Source organism: Rattus norvegicus, chromosome X, assembly GCF_036323735.1.
Source record: "Rattus norvegicus strain BN/NHsdMcwi chromosome X, GRCr8, whole genome shotgun sequence".
In the NCBI taxonomy this organism is placed as follows: domain Eukaryota; kingdom Metazoa; phylum Chordata; class Mammalia; order Rodentia; family Muridae; genus Rattus; species Rattus norvegicus.
In genome coordinates this window covers 50,596,517-50,610,148 of record NC_086039.1, presented here as the reverse complement: position 1 = coordinate 50,610,148, position 13,632 = coordinate 50,596,517, and the positions used below count along the sequence as shown (strand labels likewise).

The 13,632-nt window shown below is 36.2% G+C and overlaps 1 pseudogene; it reads right to left on the bottom strand.

Moving 5' to 3' along the window:
- The window catches only part of Pcnx1-ps1 (pecanex 1, pseudogene 1), a 69,719-nt pseudogene extending 62,012 nt beyond the window's left edge, over positions 1–7,707 (bottom strand).
- Positions 7,708–13,632: the final 5,925 nt, after the last annotated feature.

Genomic DNA, 13,632 nt, shown 5'->3' with positions numbered 1-13,632 from the left:
ATTATTGGAGTTTCTCTTAAAAGGGGAGGATGAAACATATTCATGCTCTGGCTTATATAAGGGTGCTTATCTATCTATTGGTATATCAATCTATTTATTTATTTATTTATTTATTTATTCATTCATTAATTCATTCATTCATTTATTTTTAGCTTTTTTGAGACAAAGTTTCTCTACATAGCCCTGACTGTTTTGTGAGGAAGCACATTATGAGGAACAGGCTGACCTTGAGCTCACAGACATTCACCTCCCTACGTTGTGTTTAAAAGAATGCAACACTATGCCCAACTATGGGCTTTTCTTAAACAAGTGGATTCCTAATTTCCCTTTTCTTTCTAAGCCAATGTCAAGGAACTTTTATTTAATGAATAAATGTGGTGATTATTTTATGAATTCTAAAGTTATATAGCCATTGATTTAGGAAACTAATGTTCTTTCATTTTCAGTCACAAAGGGCAGTCAAATTTACTTACAATTTCAGAAAATACAGAGAAAGTTCTTATGTTAAATTTTAAAGGAATAATTATGAGAAACCTAATTTCTTTATTAAATAACTACTTGTAGTAGAGACAACGGGAAGACAAGTAGCAGTAATATTATAAATTCTATGATTTTGAGGCAAAATATGATGCTACAGCATCTCCAAGAAAACTGGCACATGTCATATACTCACTTAATAGTTTAATAAGGTAGCAAAATCTTCTACAGAACTTTATTCTCACTGTCATAAGGGATACATTTTTCTTAGGTTATTCAAATTTTTAATAGCTCATGCCATCAAAATAATTATATGAATCTTATAAACTTGGATAAAGTCATGTGACATACATATTAAATATGAGAAAATTTTTATGGGTAATTTTATTCTTAAAATCAGATGTGTGTGTGTATCTATATTGTTTTTGTGTGTATGTATACATGTGCATTCATGCTCATTAATATGTAAGTACAAATGTGTACAGGACCCCACAAAGAGAAGGGTATATCAGATCCCATAGAATCTACATATTAAGGGTGCTAGGATCAAAATTCCAGTTTTATATTAGAACAGTAAATTCTCCTAATCACTGAACGATCTAGATAACTTTGTATATTAGTCATCCTTTCACTCTAGTGAAATTGTGTGGCTTGAGGATTTCACTTTTTAAATATGAGAAAGAAAAGACATGAGATAAAAGGTATACTTATGTATCATATTTGCATTGCCAGTCAATTATGAATCTTAATTATGATTTTGGTTCAATAAGATTATAATATCTAATTCTGTAATAGTTTGTTAAAGCATATATTATAATGCTCATAAAGAAACACAGTATCATAAGGACATATTTTTAAAACTTTATCATGACTTTACTATGCTATAGACATGAGAAAGGTTAACAGGAAAGGAGGAAGGAGAGAAAAGGAGGAAATCAAAGAATGATAATGAAAAGAGACTATACACACACACACACACACACACACATATATAATAGATATCTTATTCTATCAACAAAACTTCTAGTGTTACGATGAATAGGGTACATCTTGTTGAGTCATTGGTCAAAGCAATTTCATAGATCATCATCACTAAACATCATAGGTCTTTATTTGACTATAGATTACCTACCATAATTTCCAGGTATGATTGTATTGATGAAAACCATTTACTTCTAACTTTAAATATCCAGAAATTGAGCTGGTACCCAATTAGAAGTTTAATCCCTAATGATTAGTGTTAAATGGTCCTGGAACATATACTTTACATAAGAAGAAGAAAAAGGAAATCATCAATAGCACCCAAATATAATCCCTGTGACCTATGAAGTGACTTGCCTGTAAGATATCCTGCTAATAGAGTGCCACAAATATTATAGAAGAAACCAAGCACTTTAATGATATTTGAAGTCCACTGCATGAAATGTAATGCATAAGTGATACTGGTAGAGGAAAATCAAAGACTATTACTCTGATAGATGAACATAGCAATAAAATGACATAACAGTATACACATAGAATGGAGCATTGCTAAAAACCTCAGCAGAAGATAGTAGATAGAAACACACAGTCCACCAATTGAACAATACACAGAAAGTGAGAGATTTTTAAACACTCATCTCTACATGGAATGTCTTTAACAAACTCCCTTCCCTCAAGCATCAGGGAAAAATGTAGGAGAGGAGGCACAGAGACTATTAATAGCCAGAGTTCCACAAATTGCTGTCTTATAGGAACAAGAAGAGTAGTGCTCATATGAACTGTTATAGCATACATATGACCTGATCAGGCTCAAATTAGACAAAATCTTAACACTGAGAATGGGAAACAAATAAAAAGTCCCATCTCTAACCAAGAAGTTCTTTGCAGTTGATACCTGCTGGGAAAGATAGAACAGTTTTCTCCCAAGAAGTCCCTCTAACCTCCACAACTAAGAGTAGTTGGCCAATATAAAATGGACTCTATAATTCCTGTTTTGTTTTGTGAGAGTTGAGAAATTATTGTTTGTGGTGTTTCAATTGGTTTGCTTTGATTTTAATTTTATTTTATATTGAGAGAGAGAGAGAGAGAGAGAGAGAGAGAGAGAGAGAGAGAGAGAGAGAGAGAGAGAATATGACCCTTGGGTAAGGAGGAATGCAGGAGGAAGGATCTGGGAGGAGATGGAATGGGAAAACCAAAGTCAAAATATATTCTCCAAAGAATTAATAACAAAGAAATTTCAGGATAAAATTTCCTAGCTAAAATTTTTATCAATACTAATTAGATTTGTTCATTACCTTAATAATTTAATTCTACCATATTTAAAATTCACTATTTGGTATATATTTCTTTAGTATTCTGCTATATTAGCCAGCAAGCATTTAATTTATTTTTTTTACACAAACAAAGACAGGTCTCTATTTCTTTGGCCATATATGACTGGGCTTTATCTAGAAGCATGCCTCCCTCAAATTCTTTCACACTGTCTTCACTAAAATTTTGAATATCCCTAAAACAGCAGTCACTCTCTGCATTTCTTTCCATGGAATATTTTAAGAATTGTGCATGGGATATTTGCTGCTCTAGAAGTCATTGAGGAAAAAGGATTTGTTGTGGAAAAGAAGAGGCAGCTATTTAGTAAGAGAGAAAAACCGATCAATTGATGGGTGTACACAGCTGAGTTTGTTTCTCTTTCTTACTATCTCACAATGGAATTTTAGCTGTATGTATTATACATATAAACTATAATGAATATGCAGTAGTAAATAAGATAGTTCTTCATCTTTTTAGTTGTTGTTAACTATTGACTTGGCTTCTCCAATTAGCAATGACTAAAAATGAATAAATAAAAATAAAGGAACAAAACAAAACAAAACAAAATCAGTTCAAGCATTATGTGGAGGATCTGATATTTGAGTTAATTTATCTTAGGATATAAATGACTTGACAAGTATAATTTCCCTTTATTACTAAGGACAATTCCTATTTATATAAAATAGTGCCTGGTAATAATTCTGTTAATTTTTATAAACACAAATGAAGCAACTTAAAATTTTAAATAAAGCTTTAATAGTTGTATATATTATGAACATAAAAGGAAATAAGTCATTTATATAAGAATGTTCTCACTAGTTGTATGGATGAATGAACAAGAAAGTTGCAGTGGATTTTTAAGTGGAGAAAACAATGCTAGAAGATGCAAGTAAAGACAAGTAAAAGCATCAGGATAAGAGTAGCTGCTGCTAAGATCAATTTTTTTTTCTAATTCAACACATTGCATTAAAATAGATTTTAGCTTTACTAAATATCAATACACTGTCCTTTCTAAACCCTCCATTTGAATTGTTGGTAGAGAAAATGAGATTCCTTTGTTTCTTTTTTTTTTTTCTTCTCACCTCCCAGGTCTCTAGTATATTCTGGAGGGTCCGCCCACTTTCCTACCTCCCAGAGGTCAATCACTTGTTTCAATTGTTTCTGCTGGCACTCAGGGCTTCAGTCCTTTTCTTCCCCTCAATACCAGATCATGTTTCCTCTCCCCAACCTCATTCCCTTTAAAATCCCCACGTTGAGACTATATTCTGGAGCCCCAAGTCTATTCTTGAGTCACAAGGAAAAGCTAGCTTCTTTTTTTTTTTATTATTATATATATTCAAAGGTTATTCCCCTTCCCGGTTTCCTGTCCATAAGCCCGCATTCCCTCCCCCTCCCCTTCTCCCATACGGGTATTCCCTCTATACATCCCCCTTATTGCCCTCCCCATATTCCCCTGCACTGGGGGTCCAAACTTGGCAAGACTAAGGGCTTTCCCTTCCATTGGTTGCACCCGAACTCGTCTCATATTTTTTTTCCTCCATCTTTATTAACTTGGGTATTTCGTATTTACATTTCAATTGTTATTCCCTTTCCCGGTTTCTAGTCCAACATTCCCCAAAACCCTCCCCCTCCCCTTCTATATTGGTGTTCCCCTTCCCATCCTCCCCCCATTACCGCCCTCCCCCCAACAATCACGTTCACTGGGGGTTTAGTCTTAGCAGGACCAAGGGTTTCCCCTTCCACTGGTGCTCTTACTAGGCTATTCATTGCTACCTATGAGGTTGGAGCCCAGGGTCAGTCCATGTATAGTCTTTGGGTAGTGGCTTAGTCCCTGGAAGCTCTGTTTGGTTGGCATTGTTCATATGGGGTCTCGAGCACCTTCAAGCTCTTCTAGTCCTTTCTCTGATTCCCTCAACAGGGGTCCCGTTCTCAGTTCAGTGGTTTGCTGCTGGCATTCGCCTATGTATTTGCTGTATTCTGGCTGTGTCTCTCAGGAGAGATCTACATCCAGTTCCTGTCTACACTTCTTTGCTTCATCCACCTTATCTAGTTTGGTGGCTGTATATGTATGGGCCACATGTAGGGCAGGCTCTGAATGGGCGTTCCTTCAGTCTCTTTTCTAAACTTTGCCTCCCTATCCCCTCCCAAGGGTATTCTTGTTCCCCATTTAAAGAAGGAGTGAAGCATTCACATTTTGGTCATTCTTGAGTTTGGTGTGTTCTGTGCATTTAGGGTAATTTGAGCATTTGGGCTAATATCCACTTATCAATGAGTGCATAAAATAAGAATGCAATTGGAATGAAATGCTGGTAGAGGATCACCGACCCGGCACAAACCCGATGGTGGGCATGAGGAGGGATGCATGCCGGCTGCCATAGCAGGAGGGATATTGGCTGGCCATGGAGGCGTGTGCCGCTGATTGTCTGAACAGAATGGACTGCACAGAGTGGGCACTGTGGCTAGTGCCTAGTGTTGGAGGATATGATGTGGTGGGCAGGAGGAGTCCGAATCCTGCTCCCTGCCCCTGGTGTCCTGTGCTTTCTTGGGGCACACTGTTGTGGGGATCACTGGCAGTGGTGGCACTGTTAGCAGGACAGGAAGTCCCACCACCAGAGTCTTCAATATTGCCACCACTGTTACAGTGGATACTAAGAAGTCCCGGATGTTTCCCAAGCTGATTGGTCCCCCAAGAATTTCTTTGAGCTGGTCATGGCTGTCAGAGTAAGACGTGGTAAGGAGCGACACGAAGATAGGGTAGCCAATAGGCTGATCACAAGATGAGTTTATCATGTTCCGCAGTGCCTGCTTGGCACTCTGGATGCTGTCTCTCTCTGGGTTCCGGTTTCAGAGAAAAGCAACCTCCTGCTGCTGCCCTGCCCAGAGGTCTCGGACACACTCCTTATTCACCTTAATGACTCTGAAGCTCAGGTAGCATCGGTTGAGCATGATGATCTTGTACTCATTGGTGCCATCGTCCATGACATGCTGCAGAACCAGCAAGGAGAGAGAGAGTTGGCAAGTACTGCACTCTGCCGTGAAGGGTCCCCTTCGTGGGCTATCACAAGGTTCTTCTGTTAGCACGTTGGTCTCTGGAGACACTGGCAGCTTCATCCCTCACCTTCCCAGAGTTGGTGATCAGTGCATCCACCTGGCGAGGGATCACCCGTGTGCCATACATGTCCAGTGTGGTAGGTCCTGTCAGGGTTGCTTCTGGAACATACTTTTGCTTTTTAAGACTAAGATGAAGGCCCAGGAATTGAAGAAAGGATCAGTTGCCTCTTATTTAAAGAGTTCCTAGCTCTTGACATTACTCACATGAAGTTCAGTTTCACAAGTAAAACAACAACAAAAAAAGTTGAATATTTTAATAGTGACATGACATGAAGTAGAGGATTGTTTTTCAAAAACGGGAAGAAAAAAATTTAGCATAGTATAACAGAAAAACCAAAAACCTAGTAAAGAGAACAAGCTATGAATGGCTTTGGATGAATTAAGTCATGCAAACAGAGTAGTATGTTATATATTGAACTTATATGTTTTTTGTAATTTTATTTTTCTTGGACATTTTATGCATTTACATCTCAAATGTTTTACTCTTTCCCGACTCTCCCATAACCCCTCCCCCTGTTTCTATGAGGATGCTCCCACTCCTATCCCTCCACTCCAAACTCAATACCCTGACATTATTCTTCATTGGGGGGAAAAGCCTTCACAGGGACAGGAGCTTTTCCTCCTATTGATGCTAGACAATGCCATCCTCTGCTACATATGTGGATGGAGTCATGAGTCCCTCCAGGTGTACTCATTGGTTGGTGGTTTAGTCCCTCGGAGCTCTGGTGGGGTTCTTCTTATGGGGTTGCACACTCCTTCAGCTCCTTCAGTCTTTTCTCTAACCTCCACTGGGGCCCCCTTGCTCAGTCCATTGGTTAGCTGTGACTATCCTCATTTGTATCAGTAGGGCTCTGGCAGAGCCTCTCGGGAGACACTTATATCTGTCTCCTGTCAGTCAACACTTCCCAGTATCAGCAATAGTGACTGAGTTTAATGGCTATATATAGGATTGATCCCAATGTGGGGCAGTCTCTGGGTGACCTTTTTTCAGTCCCTGCTCCACTCTTTGTCCCCGTATTTCCTTCCATGAGTAATCTGTTCTCTCTTCTAAGAATGAATGAAGCATCTGCATTTTGTTCTTCCTTCTTCTTGGGCTTCATATGATCTCTGAATTTTTCCTTAGGTATTCCAAGATTTTGGGCTAATATCCACTTATTAGTGAGGGCATGCCATGTGTCTTCTTTTGTGACTGGCTTACCTCACTCAGCATAATATTTCCTAGTTCCATCCATTTGCCTAAGAACTTCATGTAGTCAGTGTTTTAATAGGTGAGTAGTATTCCATTGTATAAATGTACCACATTTTCTGAATCCATTCTTCAGTTGAAGGGCATCTGGATTCTTTCCAGCTTCTGGCTATAAATAAGACTGCTATGAACATAGTGGAGCATGGGTTCTTGTTATATGTTGGAACATCTTTTGGGTATGTGCCTAGGAATGGTATATTTGGGTCCTCAGGTAGTACTATGTCCAAATTTCTGAGGAACCACCAGACTGATTTCCAGAGTGGCTATACTACCTTGTATTCCCACCGATGATGGAGGAGTGTTCCTATTACTCCATATCCTAGCCAGCACCTACTTTTACCTGAGGTTTTGATCTTAGCCATTCTGACTGGTATGAGGTGGTATCTCAGGGTTGTTTTGATTTGCATTTTCCTGATGACTAAGGATGTTGAACATTTCTTTAGATGATTCTCAGCCATTCAGTATTCCTCAGTTGAGGATTCTTTGTTTAGCTCTGTACCCCATTTGTAATGGGATTATTTGATTTTGTAGAGTTTAACTTCTTGAGTACTTTGAATATACTAGCTATTAACCCTCTATCAGATTTAGGATTGGTAAAGACTTTTTCCCAATCTGTTGGTTACTGTTCTGTCGTATTGACAATGTCCTTTGCCTTACAGAAGCAATTTTATGAGGTCCCATTTGTCGATTCTTGATCTTAGAGCATAAGCCATTGGTGTTTTGTTTAGGAAATATTCCTCTATGGTTATGGCTTTGAGGCTTTCCCCACTCTTTTTTTATATTTAAAGCACTAAATTCTATCAATTACATCACTGATACACATACATTTATTGTGTTTGAATAAAAGACATTTATTTATATACTTCAATTATATATGTATATTAATATTATATTAACATTACTTATAAATTTGAATGATTACAAGTAAGATAGATATGTATTTTTTGTTATCTACAAATATTCACGGACAATGACAGAATTGAATGATGACGTTAGCTATTGTATATCATGTACATTGTACCTTTGCAAAGTGTTTAGCATATATATACGTATATATATACACATATATAGATAGATAGATAGATATGAGCAGTGCTTGAGAGTTGCAGCAAATCTTAAAATGAATATTTCACTCAATAAGTTGAATAATTTATGAAATCAGATTGAAAATAAGTTCTGAATAAGCTTCCCATCCTGATGGATCGTAAGCTATTATCATCATGTGTGTAAGACTAAACAAAGTTTCCATAATCAGTTGATGTAAATATGCAAACACTATAGCCTATCTTTTGATTTTATTTGGAAAATTGTTTGGATATATGATATAGGGTATAAACAACTAATTCTGCGAGTATAACTGACTTTTATTTCATTGTACATTTCCACTCCTTACATTAATTTCTTTTCTATTATTTTTGAATTTCCAAAAAACATAAAAGCAATATGCTGAATGTAGCCTTTAGAATTAAATGAGAGACTCTGTCCCTATTTATAAGGGAAAAACACAGCAGTGCACAGAAATATTGACAAGGGAATATTATCTTATCTGGATAAGAACTATGTATAACTTAGCATTCTACTAGGTACAGGGAATGTCAATGGAAAAACTGCCTCAATCAGAATCATATAGGGTCATATCTATGGGACACTGGCATTACTGCTATCTCATACAAAGGTCCAGATGACATGGAAAGTATCATTACTATGGGGGTAGTCCTTGGTTTTAAATAAAGCTAGTTGAACATATACCAGAAGTAGCTTTCTTCTATGGTTTCTTCTTGAGTTTCTGTCATGATTTCCTTTGGTGAGGGGCTATGAACTAGAAAAGTAAGATGAAATGAACTCTTCCCTGCCTCTAGTTGATGTTACTCATGGTGTTTATCAGAACAATAGAAAACATGAAAGGATTGAAAGAGCTGAAGGGGCTACCCAAAACTATACATGGACTGACCCATGATTCCAGCTGCATATATAGCAGAGGATGTCCTTTTTGGGCACCAATGGAAGGAGTAGCCCTTGGTCCTGCCTAGGTTGGACCCCCTAGTGTAGGAAAATGTCGGGAAGGTGGGAAGGCGGGGTGAATTGGGAGTTAAACACCCTTATAGAAGAAGGGGAGGGGGAGGTGATATGTGGCTTATTGACAGGAAACTGGGAAAGAGAATAACAATTTGAAACGTATATAAAAATACATCCAATAAAATAAAAAAAAGAAAACATGGACAACGAATAAGCTTGAAAAATTAGACAAGAAAAATAAACATCCCCAGGGAAGAGCTCACTGTCGGTTGTCCAGTAACAAATTGTCACCCTTGAAAATATACATATTATTAAAATTCATTATACAACCCAGAAAGGTTATATTTAAGGATATTTATGAATATACATAAACCTGTGCAATAACAATTAGAGGCTATGAATTTGAAAGATTGCAGTGAGGGTACATTGAAGGGAATGGATTGAAGAAAAGCAATGGTTGAATTTTATAAATTTTTAATAATCAAAAAGTATAAATAAGTAAATATAATTATTAGAACTTTGAATATATATCAAACTGGTTAAACATAAATAAAATAATAAAAATTAACCATCTGTAATCATCTGGCTAAGGAATGATAGGCATGTAGGTGGGACCTTTAATTTGCATATTGAAAGCAGGAGCCCTCCAAAGATGGAAAACAGGAGGAGAAAGTAAAAATTGATGGCAGATGACAATTGAAGGGTTGGTACAAAGTTTCAACACATTAGTGAGGTTTTACTCCGCAGAAACCTAGTCAACAGAGGAAAACATTGCATAAAATCATCAACATTAAACATACATTATATTGAGGCTATTTATAATATATATTTCTCTTTAACACTGTTCATTGGTAAATGAAGGTTTGCTATAGTGAACAGAATTAAAGACCATTTTAAAAAGTAAACAAATGGTATAATATAGAACAAAACTTCTATGTTTCCAGGTCATATACTTAAACTTCTGAATTAGGTAAAACTGAAGATTTGAATAACACATATGAAACTAATATTTAAAATATAAATATGATAAAACTAATTTTCATATAAACATTTCTAATTAAACATATCCTAACAGCTTTCTTCAAAATGCAATAGATTAAAAGTAAAACAGAAACAGAACATGACCAATACTCTCAAGTAAATGCAGACAGGTATAATGGAGAGGCAGAAATACATAACAAATTTCATCAGTATTTTTGGAGGCAAAAAAAAATCAAAATCGATCAAACAAATAAATAAAAATAAGATAACAGTGTAATAGTTTAGAAATGGATTATCAATGGAGAGAAACAGATGTTACAGTGGGAATAGACATGTGAGGCTCAAGAGAAAAAGTTCGGACTATTGAAAAACATATACTAACATAGTATATGACAATCCACATTCATAATCCAGACTTACATCATGCCTCTACTAGTATAAAAAGAAGAGTGTGGAGTATAAAAAGAGATAAACCAAACATCCAAACAAATGATTCACCAAATCAATCTAAAAGAATAAATAAGCAAAAATATGATTGTAACAACTGACAAATGCATTAAAATTACTTATTAGACATAAAAGAAAGATGGAAGCAATTACATACAAGAAACATTATGTTAGATTATAAAAGGTAGATGGAAAATTTGACAATAATATATTAGAGGCTATGTAATAACAAAATAGAAAAATAGAAAAGGTTAATAAAGTATCAGATGTAAGAATGAAAAATTTACCCACCATACAACATAAAAATGCAAATAACACAGATCACCCAACTGGAAGAAAATTAGAGGACTATAAGTACAGATATGCATTATCCATATATAAACATTTACCAGTAAATGGAGGAAATGAAGGACATGAGATTTTTCAAGTGCTGTTGCTGACAGTTTACTGAATCATAAGTTTGTAGATTAATCAAAATCCAAAGAAAAGACAAAATAATAAAACAAAAATCCATATCCCAGTCAAAAATGACACCTTCTTGGAACAATGTGAATCGGTTAAAACTATAACAAGATAATAATAAATCCAGTACTATTCTTCTGGTTTAGATATAAGAGATGTTAAATTTTATGATTCTTTAACAAACAAAAGAATGGGCAATTTTAAAAATGTCTATCTCAAAAATAAAAAGAAATACAGAGATAAACATAAGACTTTCAACTTTATGAATTCATAGAACTATTAAAAATACCACAGAATTTCTTAGTTTTTTCATTCTTGAAACAATATATTTTTTCATTTTTTCGCTTTTCATAATATGATGTATTACACTAAATTTTTTTCCTTTTTATGTTGAATATTTTTATTTACATTTAAAATGTTATCCCCCTTTCTGGTTTTCTGTACAGAAACCCCAAATCCCATCCCCATCCCACGTCTTCCATGAAGGTATTGTCCCCCCAAAAGCCCTCCCTTCCCACCTCCCTGCCCTGATATTCCACTACACTGGAAGGTCCAGTTGTGGCAAGACCAAGGGCTTCTCCTTCCATTGGTGACCAATAATGCTACATATGCAGCTGGAGCCACAGGTCTGTCCATGTGTACTCTTTGGGTGGTGGTTTAGTTGATATTGTTGTTCTGATGGGGTTGCAAACCCCTTCAGCTCCTTCAATACTCTAACTCCTCCGATGGGGATCATATTCTCAGTACAATGGGTGGCTGCTAACATTAGTCTCTGTATTTGTCACGTTCTGTCTGAGCCTCTTAGGAGACAGCTATATCAGGCTTCTGTCAGCATGCACTTTATTGGCATCAGCAATATTGTCTAGGTTTGATGGCTGTATGTATATAGGCTGGACATCCAAGTGGGGCAGTCTCTGGGTGGCCTTTCCTTCAGTCTCTACTCCAAACTGTCTTCAAATCTCCTCCTATGAATATTTTTGTTGTCCCTTTTAAGAAGCATTGAAGCATCAACACTTGACTTGTCCTTCTTCTTGAGCTTCATGTGGTTTGTAAATTGTATCTGGGGTAATTCTAGCTTCTGGGCTAATATCCACTTATCACAGAGGACATGTGTGTTTTGGGTTTTGGTTTTTTTTTGTTGTTTTTTTTTTTTTGTTTTTTTGTTTTTTTTGTGATTGGGTTACCTCACTCAGGATGATATTTTCCAGTTCCATCCATTTGTCTATCAATTTCATGAAGTCATTGTTTTTGATGCCTAAGTAGTACTCCGTTGGTAGATGTACCACATTTTCTGTATTTGTTCCTCTGTTGAAGGACATCTGAGTTCTTTCCAGCTTCTGGCTATTATAAAAATGGCTGTTATGAACATAGTGGAGCACGTGCCTTGTTACATGTTGGAGCTTCTGTTGTGTGTATGCCCAGGCATGGTATAGCTGGGTCCTCAGGTAGTACTGTGACCAATTTTCTAAGGAACCACCAGACTGTTTTTGAGAGTGTTTCTACCAGCTCATAATCTCACCAACAATAGAGCAGTGATCCTATTTGTCCACTTACTCACTAGCATCTACTGTCATCTGAGTTTTTGATCTTAGCCATTCTGAATGGTGTGAGGTTGAATCTCAGGGTTGTTTTGATTAGCGTTTCCCTGATGACTAAGGATGCTGAATATTTTTTAGGTACATCTCAGCTTATAATTCTTTTGTAAGTCTGTACCCCATTTTTACTAGGGTTATTTGATTTTCTATAGTCTAACTTCTTGACATCTTTTAATATATTGGATATTAGCCCTCTATCAGATGTAAGATTGGTAAAGATCTTTTTCCAATCTGTTGGTTGCCATTTTGTCCTAAGAACAGTAACTTTGGCCTTCCAGAAGCTTTGTAATTTTATGATGTCCCATTTGTTGATTCTTAATCTTAAAGCCTAAGCCATTTGTGTTCTGTTCAGTAAAATTTCCCCAGTGCCCATGTGATCAAGATTCTTCCCCAATTTTTCTTATATTGGTTTGAATATATCTTGTTTTATGTGGAGGTCTTTGATCCACTTGGACTGGAGCTTTGTACAGAGCTATAAGAATCTTTCGATTTGCATACTTTTACATCCTGACCACTAGTTGAACTAGCACCATTTGTTGAAAATTCTATCTTTTTAAATTCAGGATGGTTTTAGCTCCTTTGTCAAAGATCAAGTGACCATAGGTTTATGGTTTCATTTCTGAGTCTTCAATTCTATTCCACTGCTCTACCTGCCTGTCTCTGTACCAATACCATACAGTTTGCATCACTATTGCTCTGTAATACAGCTTGACCTCATCAGGGATGGTATTTTCCCCAGAAATTGTTTTATTTTTGAGAATACCTTTTTCTATGCTAGGTATTTTGTTATTCCAAATGAATTTGAAAATTGCTCTTTCTAACTCTATGAAGAATTGAGTTGGAATTTTGATGGGGGTTGCATTAAATCTGTAGATTGCTTTTGGCAAGATGGCCATTTTCATAATATTAATCCTGCCAATCCATGAGCATGGGGGAATCTTTCCATTTCTGAGATCTTTAATTTATTTCTTCAGAGACTTGAAGTTCTTTTCATAAAGATTTTCA